The sequence below is a fragment of the Pseudophryne corroboree genome, chromosome 11, assembly GCF_028390025.1.
Source record: "Pseudophryne corroboree isolate aPseCor3 chromosome 11, aPseCor3.hap2, whole genome shotgun sequence".
Taxonomy (NCBI): Eukaryota; Metazoa; Chordata; class Amphibia; order Anura; family Myobatrachidae; genus Pseudophryne; species Pseudophryne corroboree.
In genome coordinates, this window is record NC_086454.1 from 63,834,997 (window position 1) to 63,853,724 (window position 18,728).

The following is an 18,728-nucleotide window of genomic DNA, read 5'->3' on the forward strand; positions in this document are numbered from 1 at the left end:
AAGCTCGTGATTGTGAAAATGACACAATCTACAAGAACATAAAGAATTGACTTTGAAGTATTACAAGTGGTGTTGGAAAGTTTGCTAGATTGCATACCAGTGAGACGAGGTTGCCGAGTGGTTAAGGCGATGGACTGCTAATCCATTGGGTTCGAATCCCATCCTTGTCGTCACAATACTTTTTAGGTAGAAGAGGCATTTTTACAAATACTGCTACTGACACACAAATGGCCATAATAAACAAGTCAAATCAAGAAGTCTACTTTAAGATGGTAAACATGAGCAAGTGTCTTGATATTTGAACATGCAATGTCAATACTACTATCTAGAATTTATTTTGCAAATGCTTTATTCCCCATGATGGTGGATTAGCTCACAAGTATAGGTTAAAATGATTTATGTTTAGATAATTAAAGTCTATGACATTTCTTGGGCTTTGTTAAACTGATATGGGGTGCAGTTAAATTTTTTTACAGCAGAGCCCTTAATATAGGTTAAACCTTATTCCTGCATAATTTTCTTGTTTACATTACAGTGACAGCAAACTCTAAATGGTGATGTTTGTAATATTTGCAGAGATTTGAAATTACTGTAACTCATGTAACACAGTCTGTCACTTCATTAAAGACAAGCATAGAACACATTTAGTGAAAATTAATACATTACTTTTACAGAGAAGGTCAAGTTATTGGCCAGAAGTATTAAAAATAATTTTTGTTTGTGAGGTGGGTGATGGTGGATTTGTTCACAAGTTTCGGTTAAAATTAAATAAATGTTCCTAAAGCCAAGGATGGTTGAAAGTCGACTTGCTATCAAGCTCGTGATTGTGAAAATGACACAATCTACAAGAACATAAAGAATTGACTTTGAAGTATAACAAGTGGTGTTGGAAATTTTGCCAGACTGCATGCCAGTGAGACGAGGTGGCCGAGTGGTTAAGGCGATGGACTGCTAATCCATTGTGCTCTGCACGCATGGGTTCAAATCCCATCCTTGTCGTCACAATGCTCTTTAGGTAGAAGAGGCATTTTTACAAATACTGCTTCATAAACCAGCAAGTGAAGCTGACACAAAAATGGCCAAAATAAACAAGTCAAATCAAGAAGTCTACTTTGAGATGGTAAACATGAACAAGTGTCTTGATATTTGAACATGCATTGTCAATACTACTATCTTAAATTTGTTTGGAAAATGCTTTATTTCCCCATGATGGTGGATTAACTCACAAGTATAGGTTAAAATAATTTATGTTTAGATAATAAAAAGTCTATGACATTTCTTGGGCTTTATTAAACTGATATGGGGTGCAGTTAAAAATTTTTACAGCAGAGCCCTTAATATAGGTTAAACCTTATTCCTGCATACTTTTCTTGTTTACATTACAGTGACAGCAAACTCTAAATGGTGATGTTTGTAATATTTGCAGAGATTTGAAATTACTGTAACTCATGTAACATAGTCTGTCACTTCCTTAAAGACAAGCATAGAACACATTTAGTGAAAATTAATACATTACTTTTACAGAGAAGGTCATGTTATTGGCCAGAAGTATTAAAAATCATTTTTGTTTGTGAGGTGGGTGATGGTGGATTTGTTCACAAGTTTCGGTTAAAATTAAATAAATGTTCCTAAAGCCAAGGATGGTTGAAAGTCGACTTGCTATCAAGCTCGTGATTGTGCAAATGACACAATCTACAAGAACATAAAGAATTGACTTTGAAGTATAACAAGTGGTGTTGGAAATTATGCCAGACTGCATAACAGTGAGACGAGGTTGCCGAGTGGTTAAGGCGATGGACTGCTAATCCACTGTGCTCAGCACGCATGGGTTCGAATCCCATCCTTGTCATCACAATACTTTTTAGGTAGAAGAGGCATTTTTACAAATACTGCTACTGACACACAAATGGCCAAAATAAACAAGTCAAATCAAGAAGTCTACTTTAAGATGGTAAACATGAGCAAGTGTCTTGATATTTGAACATGCAATGTCAATACTACTATCTAGAATTTATTTTGCAAATGCTTTATTCCCCATGATGGTGGATTAGCTCACAAGTATAGGTTAAAATAATTTATGTTTAGATAATAAAAAGTCTATGACATTTCTTGGGCTTTATTAAACTGATATGGGGTGCAGTTATTTTTTTTTACAGCAGAGCCCTTAATATATGTTAAACCTTATTCCTGCATAATTTTCTTGTTTACATTACAGTGACAGCAAACTCTAAATGGTGATGTTTGTAATATTTGCAGAGATTTGAAATTACTGTAACTCATGTAACATAGTCTGTCACTTCCTTAAAGACAAGCATAGAACACATTTAGTGAAAATTAATACATTACTTTTACAGAGAAGGTCATGTTATTGGCCAGAAGTATTAAAAATCATTTTTGTTTGTGAGGTGGGTGATGGTGGATTTGTTCACAAGTTTCGGTTAAAATTAAATAAATGTTCCTAAAGCCAAGGATGGTTGAAAGTCGACTTGCTATCAAGCTCGTGATTGTGAAAATGACACAATCTACAAGAACATAAAGAATTGACTTTGAAGTATAACTAGTGGTGTTGGAATGTTTGCCATATTGCATACCAGTGAGACGAGGTGGCCGAGTGGTTAAGGCGATGGACTGCTAATCCATTGTGCTCTGCACGCATGGGTTCAAATCCCATCCTCGTCGTCACAATGCTTTTTAGGTAGATGAGGCATTTTTACAAATACTGCTACTGACACACAAATGGCCAAAATAAACAAGTCAAATCAAGAAGTCTACTTTAAGATGGTAAACATGAGCAAGTGTCTTGATATTTGAACATGCAATGTCAATACTACTATCTAGAATTTATTTTGCAAATGCTTTATCCCCCATGATGGTGGATTAGCTCACACGTATAGGTTAAAATGATTTATGTTTAGATAATTTAAAGTCTATGACATTTCTTGGGCTTTGTTAAACTGATATGGGATGCAGTTAAAACATTTTTACAGCAGAGCCCTTAATATAGGTTAAACCTTATTCCTGCATAATTTTCTTGTTTACATTACAGTGACAGCAAACTCTAAATGGTGATGTTTGTAATATTTGCAGAGATTTGAAATTACTGTAACTCATGTAACATAGTCTGTCACTTAATTAAAGACAAGCAAAGAACACATTTAGTGAAAATTAATACATTACTTTTACAGAGAAGGTCATGTTATTGGCCAGAAGTATTAAAAATCATTTTTGTTTGTGAGGTGGGTGATGGTGGATTTGTTCACAAGTTTTGGTTAAAATTAAATAAATGTTCCTAAAGCCAAGGATGGTTGAAAGTTGACTTGCTATCAAGCTCGTGATTGTGCAAATGACACAATCTGCAAGAACATAAAGAATTGACTTTGAAGTATTACAAGTGGTGTTGGAAAGTTTGCTAGATTGCATACCAGAGAGACGAGGTGGCCGAGTGGTTAAGGCGATGGACTGCTAATCAATTGTGCTCAGCACGCATGGGTTCGAATCCCATCCTTGTCGTCACAATACTTTTTAGGTAGAAGAGGCATTTTTACAAATACTGCTACTGACACACAAATGGCCAAAATAAACAAGTCAAATCAAGAAGTCTACTTTAAGATGGTAAACATGAGCAAGTGTCTTGATATTTGAACATGCAATGTCAATACTACTATCTAGAATTTATTTAGCAAATGCTTTATTCCCCATGATGGTGGATTAGCTCACAAGTATAGGTTAAAATGATTTATGTTTAGATAATTAAAGTCTATGACATTTCTTGGGCTTTGTTAAACTGATATGGGATGCAGTTAAAAATTTTTTACAGCAGAGCCCTTAATATAGGTTAAACCTTATTCCTGCATAATTTTCTTGTTTACATTACAGTGACAGCAAACTCTAAATGGTGATGTTTGTAATATTTGCAGAGATTTGAAATTACTGTAACTCATGTAACACAGTCTGTCACTTCATTAAAGACAAGCATAGAACACATTTCGTGAAAATTAATACATTACTTTTACAGAGAAGGTCATGTTATTGGCCAGCAGTATTAAAAATCATTTTTGTTTGTGAGGTGGGTGATGGTGGATTTGTTCACAAGTTTTGGTTAAAATTAAATAAATGTTCCTAAAGCCAAGGATGGTTGAAAGTCGACTTGCTATCAAGCTCGTGGTTGTGAAAATGACACAATCTACAAGAACATAAAGAATTGACTTTGAAGTATTACAAGTGGTGTTGGAAAGTTTGCTAAATTGCATACCAGTGAGACGAGGTGGCCGAGTGGTTAAGGCGATGGACTGCTTATCCATTGTGCTCAGCACGCATGGGTTCGAATCCCATCCTTGTCGTCACAATACTTTTTAGGTAGAAGAGGCATTTTTACAAATACTGCTACTGACACACAAATGGCCAAAATAAACAAGTCAAATCAAGAAGTCTACTTTAAGATGGTAAACATGAGCAAGTGTCTTGATATTTGAACATGCAATGTCAATACTACTATCTAGAATTTATTTTGCAAATGCTTTATCCCCCATGATGGTGGATTAGCTCACATGTATAGGTTAAAATGATTTATGTTTAGATAATTTAAAGTCTATGACATTTCTTGGGCTTTGTTAAACTGATATGGGATGCAGTTAAATTTTTTTTACAGCAGAGCCCTTAATATAGGTTAAACCTTATTCCTGCATAATTTTCTTGTTTACATTACAGTGACAGCAAACTCTAAATGGTGATGTTTGTAATATTTGCTGAGATTTGAAATTACTGTAACTCATGTAACATAGTCTGTCACCTCATTAAAGACAAGCATAGAACACATTTAGTGAAAATTAATACATTACTTTTACAGAGAAGGTCATGTTATTGGCCAGAAGTATTAAAAATCATTTTTGTTTGTGAGGTGGGTGATGGTGGATTTGTTCACAAGTTTCGGTTAAAATTAAATAAATGTACCTAAAGCCAAGGATGGTTGAAAGTCGACTTGCTATCAAGCTCGTGATTGTGAAAATGACACAATCTACAAGAACATAAAGAATTGACTTTGAAGTATAACAAGTGGTGTTGGAAATTTTGCCAGACTGCATACCAGTGAGACGAGGTGGCCGAGTGGTTAAGGCGATGGACTGCTAATCCATTGTGCTCTGCACGCATGGGTTCAAATCCCATCCTTGTCGTCACAATGCTCTTTAGGTAGAAGAGGCATTTTTACAAATACTGCTTCATGAACCAGCAAGTGAAGCTGACACAAAAATGGCCAAAATAAACAAGTCAAATCAAGAAGTCTACTTTGAGATGGTAAACATGAGCAAGTGTCTTGATATTTGAACATGCATTGTCAATACTACTATCTTAAATTTGTTTGGCAAATGCTTTATTTCCCCATGATGGTGGATTAACTCACAAGTATAGGTTAAAATAATTTATGTTTAGATAATAAAAAGTCTATGACATTTCTTGGGCTTTATTAAACTGATATGGGGTGCAGTTAAAATTTTTTACAGCAGAGCCCTTAATATAGGTTAAACCTTATTCCTGCATAATTTTCTTGTTTACATTACAGTGACAGCAAACTCTAAATGGTGATGTTTGTAATATTTGCAGAGATTTGAAATTACTGTAACTCATGTAACATAGTCTGTCACTTCCTTAAAGACAAGCATAGAACACATTTAGTGAAAATTAATACATTACTTTTACAGAGAAGGTCATGTTATTGGCCAGAAGTATTAAAAATCATTTTTGTTTGTGAGGTGGGTGATGGTGGATTTGTTCACAAGTTTCGGTTAAAATTAAATAAATGTTCCTAAAGCCAAGGATGGTTGAAAGTCGACTTGCTATCAAGCTCGTGATTGTGAAAATGACACAATCTACAAGAACATAAAGAATTGACTTTGAAGTATAACTAGTGGTGTTGGAATGTTTGCCATATTGCATACCAGTGAGACGAGGTGGCCGAGTGGTTAAGGCGATGGACTGCTAATCCATTGTGCTCTGCACGCATGGGTTCAAATCCCATCCTCGTCGTCACAATGCTTTTTAGGTAGAAGAGGCATTTTTACAAATACTGCTACTGACACACAAATGGCCAAAATAAACAAGTCAAATCAAGAAGTCTACTTTAAGATGGTAAACATGAGCAAGTGTCTTGATATTTGAACATGCAATGTCAATACTACTATCTAGAATTTATTTTGCAAATGCTTAATCCCCCATGATGGTGGATTAGCTCACACGTATAGGTTAAAATGATTTATGTTTAGATAATTAAAGTCTATGACATTTCTTGGGCTTTGTTAAACTGATATGGGATGCAGTTAAAACATTTTTACAGCAGAGCCCTTAATATAGGTTAAACCTTATTCCTGCATAATTTTCTTGTTTACATTACAGTGACAGCAAACTCTAAATGGTGATGTTTGTAATATTTGCAGAGATTTGAAATTACTGTAACTCATGTAACATAGTCTGTCACTTAATTAAAGACAAGCATAGAACACATTTAGTGAAAATTAATACATTACTTTTACAGAGAAGGTCATGTTATTGGCCAGAAGTATTAAAAATCATTTTTGTTTGTGAGGTGGGTGATGGTGGATTTGTTCACAAGTTTTGGTTAAAATTAAATAAATGTTCCTAAAGCCAAGGATGGTTGAAAGTCGACTTGCTATCAAGCTCGTGATTGTGCAAATGACACAATCTACAAGAACATAAAGAATTGACTTTGAAGTATTACAAGTGGTGTTGGAAAGTTTGCTAGATTGCATACCAGAGAGACGAGGTGGCCGAGTGGTTAAGGCGATGGACTGCTAATCCATTGTGCTCAGCACGCATGGGTTCGAATCCCATCCTTGTCGTCACAATACTTTTTAGGTAGAAGAGGCATTTTTACAAATACTGCTACTGACACACAAATGGCCAAAATAAACAAGTCAAATCAAGAAGTTTACTTTAAGATGGTAAACTTGAGCAAGTGTCTTGATATTTGAACATGCAATGTCAATACTACTATCTAGAATTTATTTTGCAAATGCTTTATCCCCCATGATGGTGGATTAGCTCACAAGTATAGGTTAAAATGATTTATGTTTAGATAATTTAAAGTCTATGACATTTCTTGGGCTTTGTTAAACTGATATGGGATGCAGTTAAAACATTTTTACAGCAGAGCCCTTAATATAGGTTAAACCTTATTCCTGCATAATTTTCTTGTTTACATTACAGTGACAGCAAACTCTAAATGGTGATGTTTGTAATATTTGCAGAGATTTGAAATTACTGTAACTCATGTAACATAGTCTGTCACTTCATTAAGGACAAGCATAGAACACATTTAGTGAAAATTAATACATTACTTTTACAGAGAAGGTCATGTTATTGGCCAGAAGTATTAAAAATCATTTTTGTTTGTGAGGTGGGTGATGGTGGATTTGTTCACAAGTTTCGGTTAAAATTAAATAAATGTTCCTAAAGCCAAGGATGGTTGAAAGTCGACTTGCTATCAAGCTCGTGATTGTGAAAATGACACAATCTACAAGAACATAAAGAATTGACTTTGAAGTATAACTAGTGGTGTTGGAATGTTTGCCAAATTGCATACCTGTGAGACGAGGTAGCCGATTGGTTAAGGTGATGGACTGCTAATCCATTGTGCTCAGCAAGCATGGGTTCAAATCCCATCCTAGTCGTCACAATACTTTTTAGATAGAAGAGGCATTTTTACAAATACTGCTACTGTCACACAAATAGCCAAAATAAACAAGTCAAATCAAGAAGTCTACTTTAAGATGGTAAACATGAGCAAGTGTCTTGATATTTGAACATGCAATGTCAATACTACTACCTAGAATTTATTTCGCAAATGCTTTATTCCCCATGATGGTGGATTAGCTCACAAGTATAGGTTAAAATGATTTATGTTTAGATAATTAAAGTCTATGACATTTCTTGGGCTTTGTTAAACTGATATGGGATGCAGTTAAAAAATTTTTACAGCAGAGCCCTTAATATAGGTTAAACCTTATTCCTGCATAATTTTCTTGTTTACATTACAGTGACAGCAAACTCTAAATGGTGATGTTTGTAATATTTGCTGAGATTTGAAATTACTGTAACTCATGTAACATAGTCTGTCACCTCATTAAAGACAAGCATAGAACACATTTAGTGAAAATTAATACATTACTTTTACAGAGAAGGTCATGTTATTGGCCAGAAGTATTAAAAATCATTTTTGTTTGTGAGGTGGGTGATGGTGGATTTGTTCACAAGTTTCGGTTAAAATTAAATAAATGTTCCTAAAGCCAAGGATGGTTGAAAGTCGACTTGCTATCAAGCTCGTGATTGTGAAAATGACACAATCTACAAGAACATAAAGAATTGACTTTGAAGTATAACAAGTGGTGTTGGAAAGTTTGTCAGATTGCATACAAGTGAGACGAGGTGGCCGTGTGGTTAAGGCAATGGGCTGCTAATCCATTGTGCTCTGCACGCATGGGTTCAAATCCCATCCTCGTCGTCACAATGCTCTTTCGGTAGAAGAGGCATTTTTACAAATACTGCATCATAAACCAGCAAGTGAAGCTGACACAAAAATGGCCAAAATAAACAAGTCAAATCAAGAAGTCTACTTTAAGATGGTAAACATGAGCAAGTGTCTTGATATTTGAACATGTATTGTCAATACTAATATCTTGAATTTGTTTGGCAAATGCTTTATTTCCCCATGATGGTGGATTAACTCACAAGTGTAGGTTAAAATAATTTATGTTTAGATAATTAAAGTCTATGACATTTCTTGGGCTTTATTAAACTGATATGGGGTGCAGTTAAAATTTTTTACAGCAGAGCCCTTAATATAGGTTAAACCTTATTCCTGCATAATTTTCTTGTTTACATTACAGTGACAGCAAACTCTAAATGGTGATGTTTGTAATATTTGCAGAGATTTGAAATTACTGTAACTCATGTAACATAGTCTGTCACTTCCTTAAAGACAAGCATAGAACACATTTAGTGAAAATTAATACATTACTTTTACAGAGAAGGTCATGTTATTGGCCAGAAGTATTAAAATCATTTTTGTTTGTGAGGTGGATGATGGTGGATTTGTTCACAAGTTTTGGTTAAAATTAAATAAATGTTCCTAAAGCCAAGGATGGTTGAAAGTCGACTTACTATCTAGCTCGTGATTGTGAAAATGACACAATCTACAAGAACATAAAGAATTGACTTTGAAGTATAACAAGTGGTGTTGGAAATTTTGCTAGACTGCATACCAGTGAGACGAGGTGGCCGAGTGGTTAAGGCGATGGACTGCTAATCTATTGTGCTCTGCACGCATGGGTTCAAATCCCATCCTTGTCGTCACAATGCTATTTAGGTAGAAGAGGCATTTTTACAAATACTGCTACTGACACACAAATGGCCAAAATAAACAAGTCAAATCAAGAAGTTTACTTTAAGATGGTAAACATGAGCAAGTGTCTTGATATTTGAACATGCAATGTCAATAATACTATCTAGAATTTATTTTGCAAATGCTTTATTACCCATGATGGTGGATTAGCTCACAAGTATAGGTTAAAATGATTTATGTTTAGATAATTAAAGTCTATGACATTTCTTGGGCTTTGTTAAACTGATATTGGATGCAGTTAAAAATTTTTTACAGCAGAGCCCTTATTATAGGTTAAACCTTATTCCTGCATAATTTTCTTGTTTACATTACAGTGACAGCAAACTCTAAATGGTGATGTTTGTAATATTTGCAGAGATTTGAAATTACTGTAACTCATGTAACATAGTCTGTCACTTCATTAAAGACAAGCATAGAACACATTTAGTGAAAATTAATACATTAGTTTTACAGAGAAGGTCATGTTATTGGCCAGAAGTATTAAAAATCATTTTTGTTTGTGAGGTGGGTGATGGTGGATTTGTTCACAAGTTTTGGTTAAAATTAAATAAATGTTCCTAAAGCCAAGGATGGTTGAAAGTCGACTTGCTATCAAGCTCGTGATTGTGAAAATGACACAATCTACAAGAACATAAAGAATTGACTTTGAAGTATTACAAGTGGTGTTGGAAAGTTTGCTAGATTGCATACCAGTGAGACGAGGTGGCCGAGTGGTTAAGGCGATGGACTGCTAATCCATTGTGCTCAGCACGCATGGGTTCGAATCCCATCCTTGTCGTCACAATACTTTTTAGGTAGAAGAGGCATTTTTACAAATACTGCTACTGACACACAAATGGCCAAAATAAACATGTCAAATCAAGAAGTCTACTTTAAGATGGTAAAAATGAGCAAGTGTCTTGATATTTGAACATGCAATGTCAATACTACTATCTAGAATTTATTTTGCAAATGCTTTATTCCCCATGATGGTGGATTAGCTCACAAGTATAGGTTAAAATGATTTATGTTTAGATAATTAAAGTCTATGACATTTCTTGGGCTTTGTTAAACTGATATGGGATGCAGTTAAAAAATGTTTACAGCAGAGCCCTTAATATAGGTTAAACCTTATTCCTGCATAATTTTCTTGTTTACATTACAGTGACAGCAAACTCTAAATGGTGATGTTTGTAATATTTGCAGAGATTTGAAATTACTGTAACTCATGTAACATAGTCTGTCACTTCCTTAAAGACAAGCATAGAACACATTTAGTGAAAATTAATACATTACTTTTACAGAGAAGGTCATGTTATTGGCAAGAAGTATTAAAAATCATTTTTGTTTGTGAGGTGGGTGATGGTGGATTTGTTCACAAGTTTCGGTTAAAATTAAATAAATGTTCCTAAAGCCAAGGATGGTTGAAAGTCAACTTGCTATCAAGCTCGTGATTGTGAAAATGACACAATCTACAAGAACATAAAGAATTGACTTTGAAGTATAACAAGTGGTGTTGGAAATTTTGCCAGACTGCATAACAGTGAGACGAGGTGGCCGAGTGGTTAAGGCGATGGACTGCTAATCCATTGTGCTCTGCACGCATGGGTTCAAATCCCATCCTTGTCGTCACAATGCTCTTTAGGTAGAAGAGGCATTTTTACAAATACTGCTTCATAAACCAGCAAGTGAAGCTGACACAAAAATGGCCAAAATAAACAAGTCAAATCAAGAAGTCTACTTTAAGATGGTAAACATGAGCAAGTGTCTTGATATTTGAACATGCATTGTCAATACTACTATCTTAAATTTGTTTGGCAAATGCTTTATTTCCCCATGATGGTGGATTAACTCACAAGTATAGGTTAAAATAATTTATGTTTAGATAATAAAAAGTCTATGACATTTCTTGGGCTTTATTAAACTGATATGGGGTGCAGTTAAAATTTTTTACAGCAGAGCCCTTAATATAGGTTAAACCTTATAACTGCATAATTTTCTTGTTTACATTACAGTGACAGCAAACTCTAAATGGTGATGTTTGTAATATTTGCAGAGATTTGAAATTACTGTAACTCATGTAACATAGTCTGTCACTTCCTTAAAGACAAGCATAGAACACATTTAGTGAAAATTAATACATTACTTTTACAGAGAAGGTCATGTTATTGGCCAGAAGTATTAAAAATCATTTTTGTTTGTGAGGTGGGTGATGGTGGATTTGTTCACAAGTTTCGGTTTAAATTAAATAAATGTTCCTAAAGCCAAGGATGGTTGAAAGTCGACTTGCTATCAAGCTCGTGATTGTGAAAATGACACAATCTACAAGAACATAAAGAATTGACTTTGAAGTATAACTAGTGGTGTTGGAATGTTTATCATATTGCATACCAGTCAGACGAGGTGGCTGAGTGGTTAAGGCGATGGACTGCTAATCCATTGTGCTCAGCACGCATGGGTTCGAATCCTATCCTTGTCGTCACAATACTTTTTAGGTAGTAGAGGCATTTTTACAAATATTGCTACTGACACACAAATGGCCAAAATAAACAAGTCAAATCAAGAAGTCTACTTTAAGATGGTAAACATGAGCAAGTGTCTTGATATTTGAACATGCAATGTCAATACTACTATCTAGAATTTATTTTGCAAATGCTTTATCCCCCATGATGGTGGATTAGCTCACACGTATAGGTTAAAATGATTTATGTTTAGATAATTTAAAGTCTATGACATTTCTTGGGCTTTGTTAAACTGATATGGGATGCAGTTAAAACATTTTTACAGCAGAGCCCTTAATATAGGTTAAACCTTATTCCTGCATAATTTTCTTGTTTACATTACAGTGACAGCAAACTCTAAATGGTGATGTTTGTAATATTTGCAGAGATTTGAAATTACTGTAACTCATGTAACATAGTCTGTCACTTAATTAAAGACAAGCATAGAACACATTTAGTGAAAATTAATACATTACTTTTACAGAGAAGGTCATGTTATTGGCCAGAAGTATTAAAAATCATTTTTGTTTGTGAGGTGGGTGATGGTGGATTTGTTCACAAGTTTTGGTTAAAATTAAATAAATGTTCCTAAAGCCAAGGATGGTTGAAAGTCGACTTGCTATCAAGCTCGTGGTTGTGAAAATGACACAATCTACAAGAACATAAAGAATTGACTTTGAAGTATTACAAGTGGTGTTGGAAAGTTTGCTAGATTGCATACCAGTGAGACGAGGTGGCCGAGTGGTTAAGGCGATGGACTGCTAATCCATTGTGCTCAGCACGCATGGGTTCGAATCCCATCCTTGTCGTCACAATACTTTTTAGGTAGAAGAGGCATTTTTACAAATACTGCTACTGACACACAAATGGCCAAAATAAACATGTCAAATCAAGAAGTCTACTTTAAGATGGTAAAAATGAGCAAGTGTCTTGATATTTGAACATGCAATGTCAATACTACTATCTAGAATTTATTTTGCAAATGCTTTATTCCCCATGATGGTGGATTAGCTCACAAGTATAGGTTAAAATGATTTATGTTTAGATAATTAAAGTCTATGACATTTCTTGGGCTTTGTTAAACTGATATGGGATGCAGTTAAAAATTTTTTACAGCAGAGCCCTTAATATAGGTTAAACCTTATTCCTGCATAATTTTCTTGTTTACATTACAGTGACAGCAAACTCTAAATGGTGATGTTTGTAATATTTGCAGAGATTTGAAATTACTGTAACTCATGTAACATAGTCTGTCACTTCCTTAAAGACAAGCATAGAACACATTTAGTGAAAATTAATACATTACTTTTACAGAGAAGGTCATGTTATTGGCCAGAAGTATTAAAAATCATTTTTGTTTGTGAGGTGGGTGATGGTGGATTTGTTCACAAGTTTCGGTTAAAATTAAATAAATGTTCCTAAAGCCAAGGATGGTTGAAAGTCGACTTGCTATCAAGCTCGTGATTGTGAAAATGACACAATCTACAAGAACATAAAGAATTGACTTTGAAGTATAACAAGTGGTGTTGGAAATTTTGCCAGACTGCATAACAGTGAGACGAGGTGGCCGAGTGGTTAAGGCGATGGACTGCTAATCCATTGTGCTCTGCACGCATGGGTTCAAATCCCATCCTTGTCGTCACAATGCTCTTTAGGTAGAAGAGGCATTTTTACAAATACTGCTTCATAAACCAGCAAGTGAAGCTGACACAAAAATGGCCAAAATCAAGAAGTCTACTTTAAGATGGTAAACATGAGCAAGTGTCTTGATATTTGAACATGCATTGTCAATACTACTATCTTAAATTTGTTTGGCAAATGCTTTATTTCCCCATGATGGTGGATTAACTCACAAGTATAGGTTAAAATAATTTATGTTTAGATAATAAAAAGTCTATGACATTTCTTGGGCTTTATTAAACTGATATGGGGTGCAGTTAAAATTTTTTACAGCAGAGCCCTTAATATAGGTTAAACCTTATTCCTGCATAATTTTCTTGTTTACATTACAGTGACAGCAAACTCTAAATGGTGATGTTTGTAATATTTGCAGAGATTTGAAATTACTGTAACTCATGTAACATAGTCTGTCACTTCCTTAAATACAAGCATAGAACACATTTAGTGAAAATTAATACATTACTTTTACAGAGAAGGTCATGTTATTGGCCAGAAGTATTAAAAATCATTTTTGTTTGTGAGGTGGGTGATGGTGGATTTGTTCACAAGTTTCGGTTCAAATTAAATAAATGTTCCTAAAGCCAAGGATGGTTGAAAGTCGACTTGCTATCAAGCTCGTGATTGTGAAAATGACACAATCTACAAGAACATAAAGAATTGACTTTGAAGTATAACTAGTGGTGTTGGAATGTTTGTCATATTGCATACCAGTCAGACGAGGTGGCTGAGTGGTTAAGGCGATGGACTGCTAATCCATTGTGCTCAGCACGCATGGGTTCGAATCCCATCCTTGTTGTCACAATACTTTTTAGGTAGTAGAGGCATTTTTACAAATATTGCTACTGACACACAAATGGCCAAAATAAACAAGTCAAATCAAGAAGTCTACTTTAAGATGGTAAACATGAGCAAGTGTCTTGATATTTGAACATGCAATGTCAATACTACTATCTAGAATTTATTTTGCAAATGCTTTATTCCACATGATGGTGGATTAGCTCACAAGTATAGGTTAAAATGATTTATGTTTAGATAATTAAAGTCTATGACATTTCTTGGGCTTTGTTAAACTGATATGGGATGCAGTTAAAAAAAATTTACAGCAGAGCCCTTAATATAGGTTAAACCTTATTCCTGCATAATTTTCTTGTTTATATTACAGTGACAGCAAACTATAAATGGTGATGTTTGTAATATTTGCAGAGATTTGAAATTACTGTAACTCATGTAACATAGTCTGTCACTTCCTTAAAGACAAGCATAGAACACATTTAGTGAAAATTAATACATTACTTTTACAGAGAAGGTCATGTTATTGGCCAGAAGTATTAAAAATCATTTTTGTTTGTGAGGTGGGTGATGGTGGATTTGTTCACAAGTTTCGGTTAAAATTAAATAAATGTTCCTAAAGCCAAGGATGGTTGAAAGTCGACTTGCTATCAAGCTCGTGATTGTGAAAATGACACAATCTACAAGAACATAAAGAATTGACTTTGAAGTATAACTAGTGGTGTTGGAATGTTTGCCATATTGCATACCAGTGAGACGAGGTGGCCGAGTGGTTAAGGCGATGGACTGCTAATCCATTGTGCTCTGCACGCATGGGTTCTAATCCCATCCTCGTCATCACAATGCTTTTTAGGTAGAAGAGGCATTTTTACAAATACTGCTACTGACACACAAATGGCCAAAATAAACAAGTCAAATCAAGAAGTCTACTTTAAGATGGTAAACATGAGCAAGTGTCTTGATATTTGAACATGCAATGTCAATACTACTATCTAGAATTTATTTTGCAAATGCTTTATCCCCCATGATGGTGGATTAGCTCACACGTATAGGTTAAAATGATTTATGTTTAGATAATTTAAAGTCTATGACATTTCTTGGGCTTTGTTAAACTGATATGGGTTGCAGTTAAAACATTTTTACAGCAGAGCCCTTAATATAGGTTAAACCTTATTCCTGCATAATTTTCTTGTTTACATTACAGTGACAGCAAACTCTAAATGGTGATGTTTGTAATATTTGCAGAGATTTGAAATTACTGTAACTCATGTAACATAGTCTGTCACTTAATTAAAGACAAGCATAGAACACATTTAGTGAAAATTAATACATTACTTTTACAGAGAAGGTCATGTTATTGGCCAGAAGTATTAAAAATCATTTTTGTTTGTGAGGTGGGTGATGGTGGATTTGTTCACAAGTTTTGGTTAAAATTAAATAAATGTTCCTAAAGCCAAGGATGGTTGAAAGTCGACTTGCTATCAAGCTCGTGGTTGTGAAAATGACACAATCTACAAGAACATAAAGAATTGACTTTGAAGTATTACAAGTGGTATTGGAAAGTTTGCTAGATTGCATACCAGTGAGACGAGGTGGCCGAGTGGTTAAGGCGATGGACTGCTAATCCATTGTGCTCAGCACGCATGGGTTCGAATCCCATCCTTGTCGTCACAATACTTTTTAGGTAGAAGAGGCATTTTTACAAATACTGCTACTGACACACAAATGGCCAAAATAAACATGTCAAATCAAGAAGTCTACTTTAAGATGGTAAAAATGAGCAAGTGTCTTGATATTTGAACATGCAATGTCAATACTACTATCTAGAATTTATTTTGCAAATGCTTTATTCCCCATGATGGTGGATTAGCTCACAAGTATAGGTTAAAATGATTTATGTTTAGATAATTAAAGTCTATGACATTTCTTGGGCTTTGTTAAACTGATATGGGATGCAGTTAAAAATTTTTTACAGCAGAGCCCTTAATATAGGTTAAACCTTATTCCTGCATAATTTTCTTGTTTACATTACAGTGACAGCAAACTCTAAATGGTGATGTTTGTAATATTTGCAGAGATTTGAAATTACTGTAACTCATGTAACATAGTCTGTCACTTCCTTAAAGACAAGCATAGAACACATTTAGTGAAAATTAATACATTACTTTTACAGAGAAGGTCATGTTATTGGCCAGAAGTATTAAAAATCATTTTTGTTTGTGAGGTGGGTGATGGTGGATTTGTTCACAAGTTTCGGTTAAAATTAAATAAATGTTCCTAAAGCCAAGGATGGTTGAAAGTCGACTTGCTATCAAGCTCGTGATTGTGAAAATGACACAATCTACAAGAACATAAAGAATTGACTTTGAAGTATAACAAGTGGTGTTGGAAATTTTGCCAGACTGCATAACAGTGAGACGAGGTGGCCGAGTGGTTAAGGCGATGGACTGCTAATCCATTGTGCTCTGCACGCATGGGTTCAAATCCCATCCTTGTCGTCACAATGCTCTTTAGGTAGAAGAGGCATTTTTACAAATACTGCTTCATAAACCAGCAAGTGAAGCTGACACAAAAATGGCCAAAATAAACAAGTCAAATCAAGAAGTCTACTTTAAGATGGTAAACATGAGCAAGTGTCTTGATATTTGAACATGCATTGTCAATACTACTATCTTAAATTTGTTTGGCAAATGCTTTATTTCCCCATGATGGTGGATTAACTCACAAGTATAGGTTAAAATAATTTATGTTTAGATAATAAAAAGTCTATGACATTTCTTGGGCTTTATTAAACTGATATGGGGTGCAGTTAAAAAATTTTTACAGCAGAGCCCTTAATATAGGTTAAACCTTATTCCTGCATAATTTTCTTGTTTACATTACAGTGACAGCAAACTCTAAATGGTGATGTTTGTAATATTTGCAGAGATTTGAAATTACTGTAACTCATGTAACATAGTCTGTCACTTCCTTAAAGACAAGCATAGAACACATTTAGTGAAAATTAATACATTACTTTTACAGAGAAGGTCATGTTATTGGCCAGAAGTATTAAAAATCATTTTTGTTTGTGAGGTGGGTGATGGTGGATTTGTTCACAAGTTTCGGTTCAAATTAAATAAATGTTCCTAAAGCCAAGGATGGTTGAAAGTCGACTTGCTATCAAGCTCGTGATTGTGCAAATGACACAATCTACAAGAACATAAAGAATTGACTTTGTAGTATTACAAGTGGTGTTGGAAAGTTTGCTAGATTGCATACCAGAGAGACGAGGTGGCCGAGTGGTTAAGGCGATGGACTGCTAATCCATTGTGCTCAGCACGCATGGGTTCGAATCCCATCCTTGTCGTCACAATACTTTTTAGGTAGAAGAGGCATTTTTACAAATACTGCTACTGACACACAAATGGCCAAAATAAACAAGTCAAATCAAGAAGTCTACTTTAAGATGGTAAACATGAGCAAGTGTCTTGATATTTGAACATGCAATGTCAATACTATTATCTAGAATTTATTTTGCAAATGCTTTATTCCCCATGATGGTGGATTAGCTCACAAGTATAGGTTAAAATGATTTATGTTTAGATAATTAAAGTCTATGACATTTCTTGGGCTTTGTTAAACTGATATGGGATGCAGTTAAAAATTTTTTACAGCAGAGCCCTTAATATAGGTTAAACCTTATTCCTGCATAATTTTCTTGTTTACATTACAGTGACAGCAAACTCTAAATGGTGATGTTTGTAATATTTGCAGAGATTTGAAATTACTGTAACTCATGTAACACAGTCTGTCACTTCATTAAAGACAAGCATAGAACACATTTAGTGAAAATTAATACATTACTTTTACAGAGAAGGTCATGTTATTGGCCAGCAGTATTAAAATTCATTTTTGTTTGTGAGGTGGGTGATGGTGGATTTGTTCACAAGTTTTGGTTAAAATTAAATAAATGTTCCTAAAGCCAAGGATGGTTGAAAGTCGACTTGCTATCAAGCTCGTGGTTGTGAAAATGACACAATCTACAAGAACATAAAGAATTGACTTTGAAGTATTACAAGTGGTGTTGGAAAGTTTGCAAGATTGCATACTAGTGAGACGAGGTGGCCGAGTGGTTAAGGCGATGGACTGCTAATCCATTGTGCTCAGCACGCATGGGTTTGAATCCCATCCTTGTCGTCACAATACTTTTTAGGTAGAAGAGGCATTTTTACAAATACTGCTACTGACACACAAATGGCCAAAATAAACAAGTCAAATCAAGAAGTCTACTTTAAGATGGTAAACATGAGCAAGTGTCTTGATATTTGAACATGCAATGTCAATACTACTATCTAGAATTTATTTTGCAAATGCTTTATCCCCCA

The 18,728-nt window shown here is 34.6% G+C and overlaps 22 non-coding genes across 22 annotated transcripts; all 22 read left to right on the forward strand.

Annotated features, from left to right (window-relative positions):
- The first annotated feature begins 917 nt into the window (after positions 1–917).
- TRNAS-GCU (transfer RNA serine (anticodon GCU)) lies at positions 918–999 on the forward strand. Its single transcript has one exon. It is a non-coding gene; the product is annotated as a tRNA-Ser (tRNA).
- Positions 1,000–1,767: 768 nt separating this feature from the next.
- On the forward strand, positions 1,768–1,849 carry TRNAS-GCU (transfer RNA serine (anticodon GCU)). Its single transcript has one exon. It is a non-coding gene; the product is annotated as a tRNA-Ser (tRNA).
- Positions 1,850–2,597: 748 nt separating this feature from the next.
- TRNAS-GCU (transfer RNA serine (anticodon GCU)) lies at positions 2,598–2,679 on the forward strand. The gene has a single exon. It is a non-coding gene; the product is annotated as a tRNA-Ser (tRNA).
- A 749-nt stretch (positions 2,680–3,428) lies between these two features.
- TRNAS-GCU (transfer RNA serine (anticodon GCU)) lies at positions 3,429–3,510 on the forward strand. Its single transcript has one exon. It is a non-coding gene; the product is annotated as a tRNA-Ser (tRNA).
- Positions 3,511–4,258: 748 nt separating this feature from the next.
- Positions 4,259–4,340, forward strand: TRNAS-GCU (transfer RNA serine (anticodon GCU)). The gene has a single exon. It is a non-coding gene; the product is annotated as a tRNA-Ser (tRNA).
- A 749-nt stretch (positions 4,341–5,089) lies between these two features.
- Positions 5,090–5,171, forward strand: TRNAS-GCU (transfer RNA serine (anticodon GCU)). The gene has a single exon. It is a non-coding gene; the product is annotated as a tRNA-Ser (tRNA).
- A 768-nt stretch (positions 5,172–5,939) lies between these two features.
- Positions 5,940–6,021, forward strand: TRNAS-GCU (transfer RNA serine (anticodon GCU)). Its single transcript has one exon. It is a non-coding gene; the product is annotated as a tRNA-Ser (tRNA).
- Positions 6,022–6,769: 748 nt separating this feature from the next.
- TRNAS-GCU (transfer RNA serine (anticodon GCU)) lies at positions 6,770–6,851 on the forward strand. Its single transcript has one exon. It is a non-coding gene; the product is annotated as a tRNA-Ser (tRNA).
- Positions 6,852–7,600: 749 nt separating this feature from the next.
- Positions 7,601–7,682, forward strand: TRNAS-GCU (transfer RNA serine (anticodon GCU)). The gene has a single exon. It is a non-coding gene; the product is annotated as a tRNA-Ser (tRNA).
- A 748-nt stretch (positions 7,683–8,430) lies between these two features.
- On the forward strand, positions 8,431–8,512 carry TRNAS-GCU (transfer RNA serine (anticodon GCU)). Its single transcript has one exon. It is a non-coding gene; the product is annotated as a tRNA-Ser (tRNA).
- Positions 8,513–9,278: 766 nt separating this feature from the next.
- Positions 9,279–9,360, forward strand: TRNAS-GCU (transfer RNA serine (anticodon GCU)). Its single transcript has one exon. It is a non-coding gene; the product is annotated as a tRNA-Ser (tRNA).
- Positions 9,361–10,108: 748 nt separating this feature from the next.
- Positions 10,109–10,190, forward strand: TRNAS-GCU (transfer RNA serine (anticodon GCU)). Its single transcript has one exon. It is a non-coding gene; the product is annotated as a tRNA-Ser (tRNA).
- Positions 10,191–10,938: 748 nt separating this feature from the next.
- TRNAS-GCU (transfer RNA serine (anticodon GCU)) lies at positions 10,939–11,020 on the forward strand. The gene has a single exon. It is a non-coding gene; the product is annotated as a tRNA-Ser (tRNA).
- Positions 11,021–11,788: 768 nt separating this feature from the next.
- On the forward strand, positions 11,789–11,870 carry TRNAS-GCU (transfer RNA serine (anticodon GCU)). The gene has a single exon. It is a non-coding gene; the product is annotated as a tRNA-Ser (tRNA).
- Positions 11,871–12,619: 749 nt separating this feature from the next.
- On the forward strand, positions 12,620–12,701 carry TRNAS-GCU (transfer RNA serine (anticodon GCU)). The gene has a single exon. It is a non-coding gene; the product is annotated as a tRNA-Ser (tRNA).
- A 748-nt stretch (positions 12,702–13,449) lies between these two features.
- TRNAS-GCU (transfer RNA serine (anticodon GCU)) lies at positions 13,450–13,531 on the forward strand. The gene has a single exon. It is a non-coding gene; the product is annotated as a tRNA-Ser (tRNA).
- Positions 13,532–14,286: 755 nt separating this feature from the next.
- TRNAS-GCU (transfer RNA serine (anticodon GCU)) lies at positions 14,287–14,368 on the forward strand. The gene has a single exon. It is a non-coding gene; the product is annotated as a tRNA-Ser (tRNA).
- A 748-nt stretch (positions 14,369–15,116) lies between these two features.
- Positions 15,117–15,198, forward strand: TRNAS-GCU (transfer RNA serine (anticodon GCU)). The gene has a single exon. It is a non-coding gene; the product is annotated as a tRNA-Ser (tRNA).
- A 749-nt stretch (positions 15,199–15,947) lies between these two features.
- TRNAS-GCU (transfer RNA serine (anticodon GCU)) lies at positions 15,948–16,029 on the forward strand. Its single transcript has one exon. It is a non-coding gene; the product is annotated as a tRNA-Ser (tRNA).
- A 748-nt stretch (positions 16,030–16,777) lies between these two features.
- On the forward strand, positions 16,778–16,859 carry TRNAS-GCU (transfer RNA serine (anticodon GCU)). The gene has a single exon. It is a non-coding gene; the product is annotated as a tRNA-Ser (tRNA).
- A 769-nt stretch (positions 16,860–17,628) lies between these two features.
- Positions 17,629–17,710, forward strand: TRNAS-GCU (transfer RNA serine (anticodon GCU)). The gene has a single exon. It is a non-coding gene; the product is annotated as a tRNA-Ser (tRNA).
- A 748-nt stretch (positions 17,711–18,458) lies between these two features.
- Positions 18,459–18,540, forward strand: TRNAS-GCU (transfer RNA serine (anticodon GCU)). Its single transcript has one exon. It is a non-coding gene; the product is annotated as a tRNA-Ser (tRNA).
- Positions 18,541–18,728: the final 188 nt, after the last annotated feature.